This window comes from Monodon monoceros, unplaced genomic scaffold, assembly GCF_005190385.1.
Source record: "Monodon monoceros isolate NGI ecotype Baffin Bay Population unplaced genomic scaffold, NGI_Narwhal_1 Super_Scaffold_5, whole genome shotgun sequence".
In the NCBI taxonomy this organism is placed as follows: Eukaryota; Metazoa; Chordata; class Mammalia; order Artiodactyla; family Monodontidae; genus Monodon; species Monodon monoceros.
In genome coordinates, this window is record NW_021703782.1 from 48,912,034 (window position 1) to 48,928,799 (window position 16,766).

Consider the following 16,766-nt stretch of genomic DNA (forward strand, 5'->3'; position numbering starts at 1 on the left):
ACATATTTGTCTTTTTCAAGTCATAGTATAAATACCTAGAATAGAAATTGATGGGTAAAAGGATAAGCATTGAAAACCAAAATCGATATAATTACCTTTCCCTATGTTAAATACAGTAAGTCCCCTACATACGAACCTTCGAACCTTCAAGTTTCAAACTTTCAAAGATGCAAACATGCATCTGGTTCCAACAAGGAACCAGAACCTGTGCCATCAACGTCAGGCATGAGTGAAATTGCAGCTTGCCCTCCATCTCCTATTGTTGATGAGCCTTCAGCTCTACCATCTCCCACCTCCTCTCCCTCCTCCAGTCAGTAACTCTTCTTGCCTGTTCACTTGATGCCAGCCCCTGTATGCCAGCTGTTGGACTGTACTAATGTACTTTTCAAGATACTATAATGTAAGATTAAAAATGTTTTCTTTATTTTCTGTGTTTGCTTGTTTTTTACGTATTATATGTGTGAAACGTATTATAAACCTATTACAGTACAGTACTATATAGCCGATTGTGTTAGTTGGGTACCTAGGCTAGCTTTGTTGAACTTACAAACAAATTGGGCTTACGAATGCGCTCTTGGAATGGAACTCATTCATGTGTAGGGGACTTACTATAATAGTGGGACTAGACATACTTTCCTGTACTTTTGTTAGACAATTCTGGGACCAAACAAAAATAACCTTGTTGCTTGCTCCAGTTGACACTTTTTCCTGGAAGATAAGGCTGTGAACTTACTAAACAGATTACTTATGAAGGCTAACAGTTTATTTACCAAGAAATTATTCAAAACCATTGCCTTGGGGCTTCCCACTGTGGCGCAGTGGTTGAGAGTCCGCCTGCCGATGCAGGGGACACGGGTTCCTGCCCCGGTCTGGGAAGATCCCACATGCCGCGGAGCGGCTAGGCCCGTGAGCCACGGCCGCTGAGCCTGCGCATCTGGAGTCTGTGCTCCACAACGGGAGAGGCCACAACAGTGAGAGGCCCGCGTACTACAAAAAAAAAACAAAACAAAATATTGCCTTGCTGTGCCCACCAATCTAAGGCTGTTGTATCATAAACTCTGCCTAATCCCAAACATTTCACTGACTTGCTTCTCTCGCTAAAACCCTAAAAATAACTGGCCCTAATTTTTCATTTTGAGTCACTACTAAGGCTCAGTCAAGGTAGTGTTCTTCCTTACTACAGTAATTCTAATAAACTTAACAGTTTTTATGATGAGCTTTTAAGGAGTCAACATTTGAGAGCTGTACTTTAATTTTTTGTACATAGTACCAGGTTACTTTTCAGAAAGAGTACCAATTTAAAGAAATATCAACATTGTATGAGAGTATCTACTTCTTTCTGCCCTTGCCAGCAGTAGATATTTTTGCGGTATTGAAACGTTTCCAATCTGATAAGCAAAAACTGATATGCCATTGTTCTAATGTTCTTTTAATTTGCATTTATCTGATTACTGATGAAGTTTAGTAACATCCAGAAATGCCACTTTTATCTTATGTAACTAGATGCATTAACTCACTAATACACCACTACTGCCATCAGAATTTAGAAAGTTTGTACCAAGTCTAAGAACTTAATTCATAACCTTAAAATGAATAATTACAAAGCTGCAGCCAAGTCATTGTAGATAAGGTAGCATCCTTTAAAGAAATTTAAATTAAATATTTAATTTAAACATTGAGCCTATTTATTATTATTCCTGGCCAATCTAAAAAGCACAATTTGAAAGTAGAAATGTTAAGGAGTGGGAGTGAGGGCAATAATGAAAGAAAGGAACCAAAGTCAGTTTGTATAACAGTGTGAAGTAATTATTCCAATATGACTAGTGGTGTTCTTGCAAATTATGGGCAATAGGAATGTGTTTTTCTTCTGCTTGTAAATTTAAACTAGCATTCTCCAATATTTATCCTTAAGTGATATGAATGATATCTATTTCTAGTCCCATATTTACTCACTCAATAGACTTCCAAAAAAAATAAAGAAGCTATGTGCATTTCTCTCTAGTGGGAAGGTCTGAAAGAGGTCCAGATTTCTTAACCTGCGTGGGACTGCTAGACTATCCTCTTTGGTTAGAAGTTAGGATTTCCCAAAAGGAAAAAGGAAGCCCTCTGGCCTCAATCTGAAGACTGAGGAGAGAAGAACTGAGGGAGTACGTAGTGGACCTCTAAGTTTATAACTTAGTGGGCATCTTTGTCTCCAGCTTTGTAAAAAGGCACATTTAATGTATAGTCTTAAATGTTATAACTCTCACTAGAGAACAGCTTTATAGTTGGAGTTGTAGATGGAAGGAAGGTCCAATTAATGAAGCGAAGCTAGGCCTACCCCCATATTACCCTCTTCTTGCCTTCCGTAGAATCCCTTGTAGAGATGTCCGCATTGATGAAGGAGGAAAGTGCAGTTAATGAGCTCCAGGTTGTGAGCAACTCAAAGGAACACAGAAGCATTGAGGGGCTCACTAGCAGAGAAGCAGCGGCCAACTCAGAAGCAACTGTAAGACAAACCCCTCCCCTTTTAAAAAAATATACTTGAAAAGGATGACTCTTTAAGAGGACTGAAAGTTTGGGAGATATCTATCTATACATATACTTATAGATAGATATGCTTATAGATAGATATACAGATATGTATACACACATATATCTATATGTCTGCATTTTCTATTCGGATCAATGTATCTATTTGTCTATGTCCCAATATCACCATGTTTTAATTATTATACCTTTATAGTACATTTTTAACGTCTAGGCCATCTCATTTTTCAAAACTTTCTATGCATTTAATTAATTAAGATTTGTTAACAAATATTTACTGAACGCTTACTATTTGCTAGATGTTGTAGGTTATAAAAATATAAAAGCAAACAAACACACAAAAATCTCTGCTCTCACGGAGCTTACATTTTAGTGAGGGGACACAGGGGAAACCAACATAATCCCTATCAATGAGTTACACCCTCATGAGACCAAGCATGCTTTCTTGTCCCTATGTTAAATAATACTGACACCAAGCAAAAATAATGTATTTGCTCCAGAAAATACCTATTCCTGTAAGATAATGCTGTGAACTAAAAAGTTTATTTATCAAGACCAAAAGCTTTCTCATTTAAGACTTGCCTCAAGACCTTTCTCCACACTTTGCCCAACAATTTAACCATCCCAGGGCGTTCCTTGCTAGCAAAACCCTTTAAAACCTCCCTAAAGAAGAGCCTTCCCTAATTTCCTCATTGTGAGTTACTTTGGAGGTCAGTTTAGGTAAGATAAGAAGGAAAGCTAGACACTCAGAGCTTTTAGCATGAGTTCAAAAGTCTTTTTTAAAAATGTTTTATATGTAAATATACAAATTTACTTACAATTTTTAAAAGTCCATGTAATATTACTGATAAATAGATGATTCTTTGGATATATTAGTCGTAACACCTTGAGCTTAAAACAACTTTGTCCTCTCTCTGACTTTCTCACAATAAAAATGTTAGCTAAATATATATATATATAACATATTTTTTTAATACATGCCTTGGGTTTAGTTTCTCATGATTTAAACCTTTTAAATTTATACATTAATTCTATGGGCCCAGTAAGTTATTATTTCCATGGATGGTTTAAGATTACAAACATAAGGGAATTCCCTGGGGGTCCAGTGGTTAGGACTCTGCGCTTTCACTGCTGTGGGCCCGGGGCTAGGTCCCTGGTCTGGGAACTAGGATCCTGCAGGCTGTGCCATGCAGCCAAAAAAGAAAAAAGATTACAAACATAAAACTGTGTTTGGCTAAATGAAATTGCAGTAATGGATATTTTTTTCTTTTTCTTTTTTTTTTTTGGCTGTGCAGGGTCTTTGTTGCTGTGCACAGGCTTTCTCTAGTTGCAGTGAGTGGGGCTACTCTTCGTTGTGGTGCACCGGCTTCTCATTGCGGTGGCTTTTCTTGTTGTAGAGCATGGGCTGTAGGCACACGGGCTTCAGTAGTTGCAGCATGTGGGCTCAGCAGTTGCAGCATGTGGGCCCCAGAGCACGCAGGCTTCCGTAGTTGCAGTGCATGGGCTCATTAGTTGCAGCGCGTGGGCTCTAGCGTGCATAGGCTTCAGTAGTTGTGGTGCACGGGCTCAGTAGTTGTGGCTCGGAGGCTCTCAAGCGCAGGCTCAGTAGTTGCGGCACACAGGCTTAGCTGCTCTGTGGCATGTGGGATCTTCCCAGACCAGGAATCTAACCTGTGTCCCCTGCATCGGCAGGAAGATTCCCAACCATTGCGCCACCAGGGAAATTCCAGTAATGGATATTTTTAAAGGATATAATCTCATGGATTCTTACAATACTGTGCGTGATAAGGATTCAATGAGTTAACACAAATTGTAATTTCCAGATTTTTAAGTCAATCTTAAGACCTTAAATTTATATTAAAATAAGTTTGTTAACAAATATACTGTGGTTACTCAAATAATTTTTATGTAAAAAAGACCACTAAAGATAATTTTAAACTACTTTTGATCCTAATTTTTATATATGGAATGGCTATAGAATAGCAATAGCAAGATGTGCAAATGTTTTTAAATTATTATATACACACATATATAATTCTGCCTACTTAAAATGTATTAAAGTAGTATAATCTATATATCTATACCTATATCCATGCTCAGTGGAAAAAATTAGCAAGATAGTTCTTGGTTTCCTACCTTCTAATTTCTCTTATGTTTTAAAAATCCAAAATTTGTAATAATGAGAATCATTAAATAGAAAGAGGAATATGCAATCAAAACCATAAATATGGCATGCCTGTTTGTTGTTTAAGGATATTGTTGCAGTATATAAAGATGTTATATTCAACAACATATATACATTGCTCTGTTAATGCTAAATATATTTTAAAGTTAGTTAAAACCATTAATTTAATCATCTATTAGTGTACAGTAAGTTCCCTACATACGAACCTTCAAGTTGCGAACTTTCAAAGATGCGAACACGCATTCCATCAACATCAGGCATGGGTGAAACTGCAGCTTGCCCTCCATCTCCTATTGCTGATGATCCTTCAGCTCTACCATCTCCCACCTCCCGTCCCTCCTCCAGTCAGTAACTCTTCTTGCCTGTTCACTTGATGCCAGCCCCTGTATGCCAGCTGTTGTACTGTACAACTGTACTTTTCAAGGTACTGTACGGTATGATTAAAAATGTTTTCTTTATTTCTTGTGTTTGCTTGTTTTCTATGTATTATTTGTGTGAAAAGTATGGTAAACGTATTACAGTACAGTACTATATAGCCGATTGTGTTAGTTGGGTACCTAGGCTAACTTTGTTGGGACTTACGAACAAACGGGACTTACGAACACACTCTCAGAGAAGAATTCGTTCGTGTGTAGGAGACTTACTGTATTTATATATTTGTATATGTCTAAGTGCATGCATAAAAAGGTATACAAAGATAAATTCAAAAAGTTTATTTAAAATAAGAGCAATAATAAAAGACAAAGTTGAGATCCTATGTATTCTTTAGTGTTAATTTTAATATGGATGGAAAACAAAAAGTAATTAGAATCTGATTTTTTTTTCCCTGTAAAGTAACCTGATGATTTTGGCTCAAATAAATAAAAGTTCTTTTTTATTCCCAAAATAGTCTAATTCTCTAGACTTTTGGCGTATTTCTGAATCATTTTGACAAGAAGTTAAAAAAGAAGTTAAGTTCAGGAATTCCCTAGCAGTCCAGTGGTTAGGGCTCCACACTTTCACTGCCAAGGGCACGGGTTCAATCCCTGCGGGGAACTAAGATCCCACAAGCTGCGCGGTGTGGCCAAAAAGAAAAGTTAAGTTTCTAATAACATTATTACATATTGTTGTGTATTTCCTATTTATTACCTGTAACTATTTCTTGACTTTGAATAAGATACCTCATGTTTGTATCTTATCTCCTCTGACAACTCTTCTTGATTTTTTCTGTCCCAAATTCAGAATAGTCAGACTGTTAAGCTTTCTTGTAAATCAAAACTTTCTTCAAGTTTACTGGAATAGCCACCAGCACAGCCAAAGACTTATAAAAGAAAAATAGTAAAAATACTTAGGCTTGTTTGACATTCTCCAAATTTTAATCAACTTAAAACTGTTGTGAGAACTCTTTATCAAATTTAGGATAAAAACAAAATTATAAAAAATTTTCAGTAACCAAGAACTTCTTATGCACAAGTCATCAATTTGATATCATTGCTCTGCTCCAAATCTATGCTTTTCTGCCCTGATTCATGATACCAGTGCTGGTCCCCACAATCATATCTCTGTGTCCAGCAAATGAAATGTTATGGTTTTTCAGTGGAATGACACTGCATGGCCACAGCTGCAGGAAGACATTTTTCCTTTAGGCTGTAGATCTCCATTATCATTCTCCAACAGAGGAGCTCCAGCTTTATTCTCAGGCTATTCTTTCTCTTCTTAACGCTACTTTAGATCAGGTCCAGCCAACTTACATCCTCTGGCGGCAGCTGGCCACTTCTACTGACTGATCCAGGCTGCCCACACTCTCCAGCAATGGTGAACCAATTCTACAGACCACTCTAGTGAGTTTCTTCACTCCTGGCAGCCTGAGTGGCTGTGTATGTGGTAGGTATGTCCTCTTTGAAGAGGTCTGAATCTCAGCCTTGAGGGAGTGTTTGGTGAGAGGAGGTTCTTCGCCTAGTCTCCAGTACTTTTATTGCTTATTCCTCCTCAACCTAGAGGTAGGAGCTGCTTTTTTTCACCTGATATTCTAGATCCCTTAGACTCTTCTTTTATCTCTATCTCCTATTAGTTATTAATTATTTTTATTAAATTTTCCCTGTTCAAAAAACTGATGTAGTTTCTGTCTCTCGTCTGGTCCCTGACTGACATATCTTAGAAATATACTTTTGATCATGTCCAAAGACTGGTACAATAAATATCTCCAAAAAGTTTTTATTTCTAGGCTATTAAGTTCCAATGTCTCTGTCAATCAGGGACCATGATAATACACTTTGTGATACAAATCAAAAAGCCTTGGAGTCTCCTTTCTTTTCATAATATGCTTCAGTCACTGTAAAAAACAGACACTACAGCAAAATTCTAGAATGATGATCCTTAGAACCACTTCTTTTAAGCAGAGAGATTTAAGTCATTTAAATTACTGGAAAACTGTACTGACCAAAAATGACAAGATCAGGAGGAGACAGCTTCCACCTAGGACTCTTAGATCAAGAAGATGACTGCATGAAGTAGATAGTTTCCAACCAAGACTTGTGAAATAAGCTCTAAAGTCACATGGAGTCATAGACTGCCATGTGTCAATAAGCACGATTTTGCTACTTGCCAAGCTGTTTTCTTTCCTCTTGGTTGCCTTAAGATTTTGGATTATTAACTATGATATTTACAAGATCTTTAATCTTAACAATGCTTTTTGCATCCCTAGTCACTCCTTGGTAAAAGTCTAATGCTTGGCTACAATTTTGTTGTGATTTGGCTAAAACACAAAATCAAATAAACTCTTGAGTTTATATTCTCTCTCCTTGGGGTGCCATTCATTTTCCTTTTATATTAGCTCCCTATAATAAGTCAGTTGATTTCCTGGGTAACTGGATTCAACCACTAAGTGACTTTTTTTCAGAGTAACACAACAGGTCAGACAGCCAGAAATGCCCTATCATGTTCCCCCTCTAAAGAAAGAACACTTGGGGACTGTGTAATAAGTCATTTGACTGGCCTTTGTCCCTAGTTCTTAGGAGATAATCTCTAAACCCTTAAAACCTACTGGGTGATAGGGGAGTCTTTGTTATTCGTGGTAGACTCCTCAGACCAAACCAGACAGTTTATGCTAATGAGGTGACTCAGATGGGGGCCAGACCACAAGGACAAACCATGTGATTAGAGGGTTGGGACTGTGAGCCATGTGATATCAGCTTGACCTCTGGGGAAGAAAGAGAGCCTGAAGTTTAAGTTCAACCAGATGCGTAATGATGAAATCAATCGTGCCTAAGTAATGAAACTTCAATAAAAACTCTGGACACTAAAGCTCAGGTGAGCTTCCCTGGTTGGCCATACTCAATGAGTATTTTCACACTTTGATGCTGGAAAGGTAACACATCCCTGAGGATGATAGGAACTTCATGTTTGAAACTGTCCCTGACTTCATCCTATGTATCTCTTCTTTTGGCTGGTTCTAATTTGTAGCCTTTCGCTATAATAAAACTGTAACCATAAGTGTAGCACTTTTACTAAATTCTGTGAGTCTTTTTAGTGAGTTATCAAACCTGAGGGTGGTCAGGGGAAACCCTGAATTTGCAGGCAACTGGTCAAAAGTGAGGGTCACCCTGGGGACCCCCACAATTTTGGCTAGTATCTGAATTGAGAGCAGTTTTATGGAGGACTCTATTCTCAGAATTTTCAGCTTGACAAACTTATTATAGGAAACTTTTGTAGGAGCTAGCCTTTGTAACCAATAGAAATAGAGCTTGAAAAGGGTTTAAAATCAGATGGAGCATATTCAAAGACTATATCACTTTTATAAGAAAAGAACGCTAGTGCACTTAACCCCAAGCTCTTTCCCTTGAACCAACTAATGATCTCTTTATTACGAATATAATTTCCTGACACCAACAATACTTATATAATGTTGAAAAACATTACCGTACCATTTTACAACTCCATAGAGATATTATCACAAAAAATATACCATTGGTTGTCCTCTTGCTACTGGTATTAAATTTGTGGCACAAAAACTGACTGCTACTAGCAGATTGAATAGAGATAAGTTATCTTGGTTAATTGATGCCTGCTTTCAAGATAGAATCCAATATCACCCAGGTTTCATTTTAGCCCACAAAATTCCCTTCACAGAAAAAAAAAATCTTTAAACAATTTATTCAACATAGGAAAACTTGGATTTGATTTGAGTTCAAAAACTTTAAAAACTGAATATTTGGGGGACTGCCTTCTTCTATACCCAAGGCTTTTCATTTTATGCTTTCCAAGAGGCCTGAAAAGTAGGAGTAATCCTACATGCTTATGGTTCAGAAAATAGTAAAACTAGATAAGGTGTCTAAGACTATGGAACTCCTCACCTAAAATTTCATGAGGTTGGACAAACAATGGTTCAAAAGAGTCATTAGATGTTGTATTGGCTTCTTGAATGAGAGCATGTGCTAAGGGAAATAATGTTGTACTTAGATTTCTGCAGATTTCTCTGGGATCTTTAATAGTACTAAAAAGATCTGGAAAAAACAAATATCATGAGACTAAATAATCTGGCTAATACCCAAATCTCTGGTTCTGAGAGCTCTTCATATTTGAAATGGAAACTATTCTATTAATTTAATCTTTATCCAAATTAGGTTAGCATTTGTTTGTGTCACCCTGCTCAAATGCAAAACTCAAGAATCTTAAGGCAGTTGAGCAGTCACTCTGCCTACTGATGAACTTCCACCAAAAACAAACAAACAAACAAAACAAGAAAAGTTGACACTTGTAAAAAAAAAAAAAAAAAAGTTGACACTTGTAGAAGTTAGAACAACTAATATCAGAAATTACACTCAATCACCGCATATCAAACATGGTATAGATCCGGTTTGATTATGTCCCCAAATGATAATACTCCTCCACATTAGCCTAGAGAATGATAAAAGAGGAGACTGGGAATTTAAACCAACATAATTCTCAAGTCCCTGTGTTAAATAATAACAAAGCAAAAATATTGGCTTCTGGATGGGGAATATAACATGAACTAACTAATTTGTTTATCAAAACTGCTAGCTCATCAAGACTTGCTTCAAAATTCTTGCTTTACTGAGTCCACTGATCCAAAGCTATTATATCATAAACTCTGCTCACCCTCAACCAGTTCCCCAGCTTGCAAGACCTGTCTTTAAATTGCCCAGCCCAGGTCCTAAATCTCTATAAATGCCTCTCCCTAATTTCCTCATTTGGAGGCACCCCTTAGACACTGTCATGGTGATGCTTTCCCTTAAGTAAAAGCAAACTAAATTTAGCTTTTTTGATCAATGTGTTTTCTGTGTGCATGTGTGTGTTTTCTGTTAGAAGGGGTCAACTGTTGATGCAAGCAATAAACAAGTAAGTAAAAAATATATAGCATGCCAGATGAGGATAAGTGCCGTGAAAAAATAAGCAAAGAAGTGGGGAAGGAAATGCATGTGGGTGGTGGCGGGTAGGTCGGGTGTTCTAATTTTAGATCAGGTAATCAGGGAAGGCCTCCCTAAGTGGATAACATTTGAGCAAAGACCTGTAGGCGTTGAGGGAGTAAGCATGCAGCTATTTAGAGAAAGAGCATTCCAGAAAGAGGGACTAGCAGTTGCAAAGGGTGTGAGGCAGGAACTTGCCTGGCATGTTGAAGAAGTAACAAGGAGGCCAGTATGGCTAGAGAAGAGAGAGCAAATGGCAGAGAGATTGGATATGGGGAATAAAAGCTAATGGGAGGGAAAGAGTTTGTATAGGGCCTTTTCTTTAAATGACATGGGCAACCATTCAGGTGAACTTTACAATCAGTTTATCAAGGAATTACTAGAAATGTTTAGATAATTGACATTTTTATGGTATTGAATCCTCCCATCCAAGAATATATCTCTCCATTTATTCTAGATTTTCTTTTATATCCTTCAGTAAACCCTATACAGTTTTGCCCCATGAATCTTATAAATTTGTGTTAAATTTATTACTAGGCTTTTAAAATATATATATATATATATATTTTTTTTTTTTTTTATTTTGGCTGTGCCAGGTCCTAGTTGCTGCACGCTGGATCTTGTTGTGGCATGCGGGGTGTTTAGTTGCAGGATGCAGGATCCTTTTTTTACTTGCAGCACGCAGACTCTTAGTTGAGGCATGTGGAATCTAGTTCCCTGACCAGGGATCAAACCCAGGCCCCCTGCATTGGGAGCACGGAGTCTTACCCACTGCACCACCAGGAAAATCCCTATTACTAGGTTTTAAAGGTTTGTTTTTGTTTGTTTGCTTGTTTTTTATTGGAGTATAATTGCTTTACAATGTTGTGTTAGTTTCTGCTGTACAATGAAGTGAATCAGCTATGTGTATACCTATATCCCCTACCTGTTGGACCTCCCTCCCATCCCCCATCCCACCCATCTAGGTCGTCACAGAGCACCAAGCTGAGCTTCCTGCACTTTACAGCATGTTCCTGCTAGCTATCTATTTTACACATGGTAGTGTTTATATGTCAATCTTAATCTCCCAATTTGTCCCACCCTCTCCTTCCCCCTCCGTATCCACATGTCCATTCTCTACATCTGCGTCTATTCCTGCCCTGGAAATAGGTTCATCTGTACCATTTTTCTAGATTCCACATGTATGCATTAATATATGATAATTGTTTTTCTCTTTCTGGCTTACTTCACTCTGTATGACAGACTCTAGGTCCATCCACATCTCTACAAATGACCCAATTTCCTTCCTTTTTACGGCTGAGTAATATTCCATTGTATATATGTACCACACCTTCTTTAACCATTCATCTGTTATTGGACATTTAGGTTGTTTCCATGTCCTGGCATTGTAAGTAGTGCTGCAATGAAAACTGGGGTACATGTGTCCTTTTGAGTTATTGTTTTCTCAGGGTATATGCCCAGTAGTGGGATTGCTGGGTCATATGGTAGTTCTATTTGTAGCTTTTTAAGGAACCTCCATACTGTTCTCCACAGTGGCTGTATCAATTACATTCCCACCAGCAGTGCACGAGGGTTCCCTTTTCTCCACACCCTCTCCAGCATTTATTGTTTGTAGGATTTTTGATGATGGCCATCCTGACCTCATTGTAGTTTTGATTTGTATTTCTCTAATAATTAGTGATGCTGAGCGCCTTTCACGTGCCCCTTGGCCATCTGTATGTGAAAGGTTTGTTTTTGTTTGGATTAGTGTTTTGCTTTGGGGTTTTTCCCTCCAGTACATTCTCTAACTGGACCACATCTCAGTTACTACTGTTACTCTAAGCTCAACTACAGTTCTGACCTCTATCAAGACAGGTTAGTTTTGCCTATTTTCACCTTTATGTAATTATTAGGATATTTTTTAAAACTACTAATTTTTAATATATTCCTCTTAAAGACAGTTAAGACAGTTCAGAATTAATTCTAACATCCATTTAGCACATTTTCTTGGCATATTTTGGTAATAGTTATAGTGTCTCCAAATAGTGACAATTTTTTCTCTTCAGTCTTGGTAGTTATAACTTACTTCTGTTACCTAGCTTACTGCATTGGATAGAATTCTCAGGACAATTTGAATAAATCAGGCCATTAATGTGAAATAATTCTTACATTTAATCCCTTTAAATATAATTCTGACTGATTAGATTAGAAATTGTTTTATATTAAGAAAGTATCTTTCTCTCACTAATTTCCTTTTTTTTTAACCAAAAGTCTATTTTTGCATCTGTAGTGAGCACTATAAGTGGTATATTGAACAAGAAAACTAGTGGGATGTGATCAAAATGCACCTATACGTTGTTTCCCATGGTCTCTTTAACATGTATTCAAAGGGCAAGGTTTATTGCTTCCCCTTGGAAGAAACTCAAGTTTGACTATTTTTTTTTTTTTGGCTGCAGTGCAGCTTGTAGGATCTTAGTTCCCTGACCAGGGATTGAACCTGGGCCCTCAGCAGTGAAAGTGCACAATGACTGCCAGAGAATTCCCAAGTTTGACTATTCTGATTACTCTTAGGTGATTGGAAGTCCAGACATCATTGTAGGAGGCAAAATGTATTTTTAATTCAGTAATTAGAATGTCTTGTCCAATATATGAATCGAAATATACTAACGCTTCAATCTGCATTCAAAGGTGAGATTTCTCCACCCACACACTTTTAGGTGGGCCTGGTTTCAGGTGGGATGCCTGTTTTTATGGAAGGAAATAAAGTCAATCTCTTCTCTCTTTTCCACTCACTCCCTTGGAGGAGGAAGTGAAAGGGAAATAGACAACTTATACTTAACTTCTACTATTGTAAGATGACCTCATATTCTCTGAGCCTAGAAAATTTGCTTGTGAGTAAATTTTAAAATAAAATATCACAAACATATAGAGAGGAGCATACATGACACAGCTCAATGAAATTTTGCAAAATGAGATTATCCATGTAACTAGGACCCAAATCAAGAAACAGACTATTGCCGGACTCCAGAATTCTCTCTTGTACCACCTTTTAGCCACATGCTTACTCTAAATTCAACCACTATGCTGACCTCTAATAATATGGGTTAGTTTTGCCTATTTTTTGACTTCTCTGTAAATGGCATTATAGAGAATGTAATATTTTATATCTCATTTCTTTCACTCAACATCTGTGAGATTCATTCATATCATTGAATGATTGAGTAAGTCATTCTTTCACTTACTACTGGATAATATTCCATTGTCTGAATATACCACATTTACTTGTCCATTCTACACTTGGGAAGCCTTCAGTCTGGGCTAATACAAATAATTCTGCTATAAACATCTTGTACATGTCTTTGATATACAAAAGTCTATAATTTTGTTAGGCACATACCTATGATTGGAATTGCTGGATCAAAGGGACCATCAAATGTTTAAAGCTATCTTTTTCTGCATTGAGACTTTTGTGAACACTTCCTGAGGCTCCTTGCTGCTATCCTCCGTCTACAACTCCCATGACATGGGCAACAGAATGGTCTGCCGCTCTCCACTCATCTCCTGGGTTTCCAACGGTATTCCACATGGTTTCTCTTTTGGAGTCTCGTTGCTCTTTGCATGAGTCTTCTTGGTCAGGAGTCAACAAGGCTCCAGTCTGCCCCACCTTCTCTGTTCCCCCACCAGAGGGAGGTATGTTCGTTCTCTAAGAGATCTTATTAAAGCCCCTGACTTGGGAATCGGGAGGAACCTTCTACCTCTGCTGCTTGGGGCATTTGAGACACAAAATATACCTTAAATTTTCTCTAAAAAAATCTCTTCAGAATTGTTCTTGAATCCCCCCCCACCCTGTATCTGGTTCTTTTTAATGTTCTTAGAGTGGGAATGGGATCCAAGATGAGTTATCATTCGTTTGAAAATCTGAAGATTGGTCTGTCTCATGACTCACTTTGAAATTAATCCATCATTGCTCAGTACCTCAGTACTTCAAGTATCATACTTCAAGTATAATATCCTACCACATAATCACTTTTTCCACTTTTCCCTATTAATATGTTATTTAAGTATTGTCTAGAGACTTCCTTGGTGGTGCAGTGGTTAAGAATCTGCCTGCCAATGCAGGGGACATGGGTTCGATCCCTGCTCCAGGAAGATCCCACACGCTGCGGAGTAAGTAAGCCCGTGCACCACAACTAGTGAGCCTGCACTCTAGAGCCCGTGTGCCACAACTACTGAAGCCCATGAGCTACAGCTACCAAGCCCACGTGCCACAACTACTGAAGCCTGCGCGCCTAGAGCCCGTGCTCTGCAACAAGAGAAGCCACTGCAATGAGAAGCCTGCTCACCACAACGAAGAGTAGCCCCTGATCACCACAACTAGAGAAAGCCCGGGTGCAGCAACAAAGACCCAATGCAGCCATAAACAAATAAATAAATTTATTTTAAAAAATATATTGTCTAACACTGAGTCATCTCTGCAATTCTGAAACTACTTGATCATCACGTTCAAGTTTGTATTTATTGTATTTGTAATAACTGTTGGATTTGAGTTGCCATTTTTTCTTAAATTGAAGTGTAGTTGATTTACAATGCTGTGTTAGTTTCTGGTGTACAGCAAAGTGATTCAGTTATTCTTTTTCATATTCTTTTCCATTATGGTTTATTACAGGATATTGAATATAGTTCTTATGCTATACAATAGGACCTTGTTTATCTAGCCTATATATAATAGCTTGCATTTGCTAGTCCCAAACTCCCAGTCTATCCCTCTCCCACTTCCCCTCCCACTTGGCAACCACAAGTCTGTTCTCTATGTCTGTGAGTCTGTTTCTGTTTCATAGAGAAGTTCATTTGTGTCATATTTTAGATCTCACATATACCTGATATCATATGGTATTTGTCTTTCTTGTTCTGACTTACTTCACTTAGGGTGGTGATCTCTAGGTCCATCCATGTAGCTGCCAATGGCATTATTTCATTCTTTTTTGTGGCTGAGTAATATTCCATTGTATACATGTACACATCTTCTTTATCCATTCATCTGTGGGTGGACATTTAGGTTATTTCCATGTCTTGGCTATCGTGAATAGTACTGTTATGAACATAAGGGTTATGTATCTTTTTGAATTATAGTTTTGCCTGGAAATATGCCCAGGAGTGGGATTGCTGGATGATATGACAACTCTATTTTGAGCTGCCATTTTTAAAAGTTTGTAATTATATTCATAAATGAGATTGGACTATAAGTTTTTTTAATGTTATCTTTTATATGTTTTAGTGTTAGCATTATATTGGATTTGTAAAATGAATTAGGGATCTTTTCATACTCATCTTTAAATACTGTAAGAATAACCTTTCTTTGAAAGGTTGAAAAACTCAACTTTAAACTTCTATGCTTGATGTCTTTTAGGGAGGAAGAATTTGACTTGAAAAAACCACAAGGGCCCCTAAAAATAATTGTGGAAGAATTGGGGGAACCATATTGGAATTTGAATAATCACATGAAGGGGTAAGAAGAAGAGAAATAAACTTGCTACTGTTATTGGGATCTTTTTTTTCTTTAATCATAGAGAAAATATTTGCATTGAGAATTTGCTACAGTCAACAGAATCTTACTCTAGATATTCCAAGCAGAAAGGTATTTGTTATATTTAATGCAAGAGTTTACTGAATAATCTGAAAGACTGGAGAAGAAGGCTTTAGGTTGAGTGTAGTAAATAGTTAACATTGGTGGCCTGTAATGAACCATGCTTCTTGGTTGTCAAACCCTTGTGGAGACCCCGTCCCTTGAAACTAGAATGGCCTTGTATCTTATCGTGACTTATTTTAACCAAAAGAATGCAATGAGGTGACACTGTGCCAGTTCTGAGCCTAAGCTTTGGGAAGGCCTAGCAGCATTTGCTCTTATGCTCTGTCTATAAGAAGCCCAGCTACTCTGTGGGAGAAACCAGATGCAGAAACCACACGGAGAGTTGAGGGCACAAGACTAGATAGTGAAGACCTGAGGAACCCAACCAAATGTGAGAAACAAGGCCCCCTGTTTTCTGTGACCTATGTTGAGCTCTTCCAGCCAGCCTCTAGCAACCTGAGTTACCCAACGTGAGGCACCAGGCGTGTAAGTTTCACTTACATCTTGGATGGACCAGCCTCCTGCAGGCACCACATGGAATAGATATGAACTTTGCCTCTGTGCCCTGTTCAAATTCCTGACCCACAGAATTATGAGAAATAATAACACAGTTGTTGTTTGAAGCTCCTAAGTTTTGAAGTAGTTTGTTACACAGCAATAAATAAACAGAAAATGCTCCCAAACCCCAAGGGAAAAAACCTTCCAAAACCAAATTGACCTGGTAAGAAAGTTTCCACCACCACCCATCTTGGAAACATTCTGCCTCCTGTCCTCTGCCAGACAAACAACTGCTTTCCACCCTACCCGTGTCCTCACCTCTGAAACAAAGTTTCATGCAAATGCTTGTGCCTGGTGCAACTTAGGTCACAAGTCCTAAGCCTCTTACAACGAACAGAGAGCCTGGGAAACATAAGTTTGGGGATTCTAATTTGAGAAAGGAGATTCTTACTACAAAAAGTTAACAAACTTTGAGGGAGCTGTTCAAGAGATTTTAAGCAGGCAAAAAATGTTTAAGTGTAAAGAATTGTCTTACAAAGCTAAA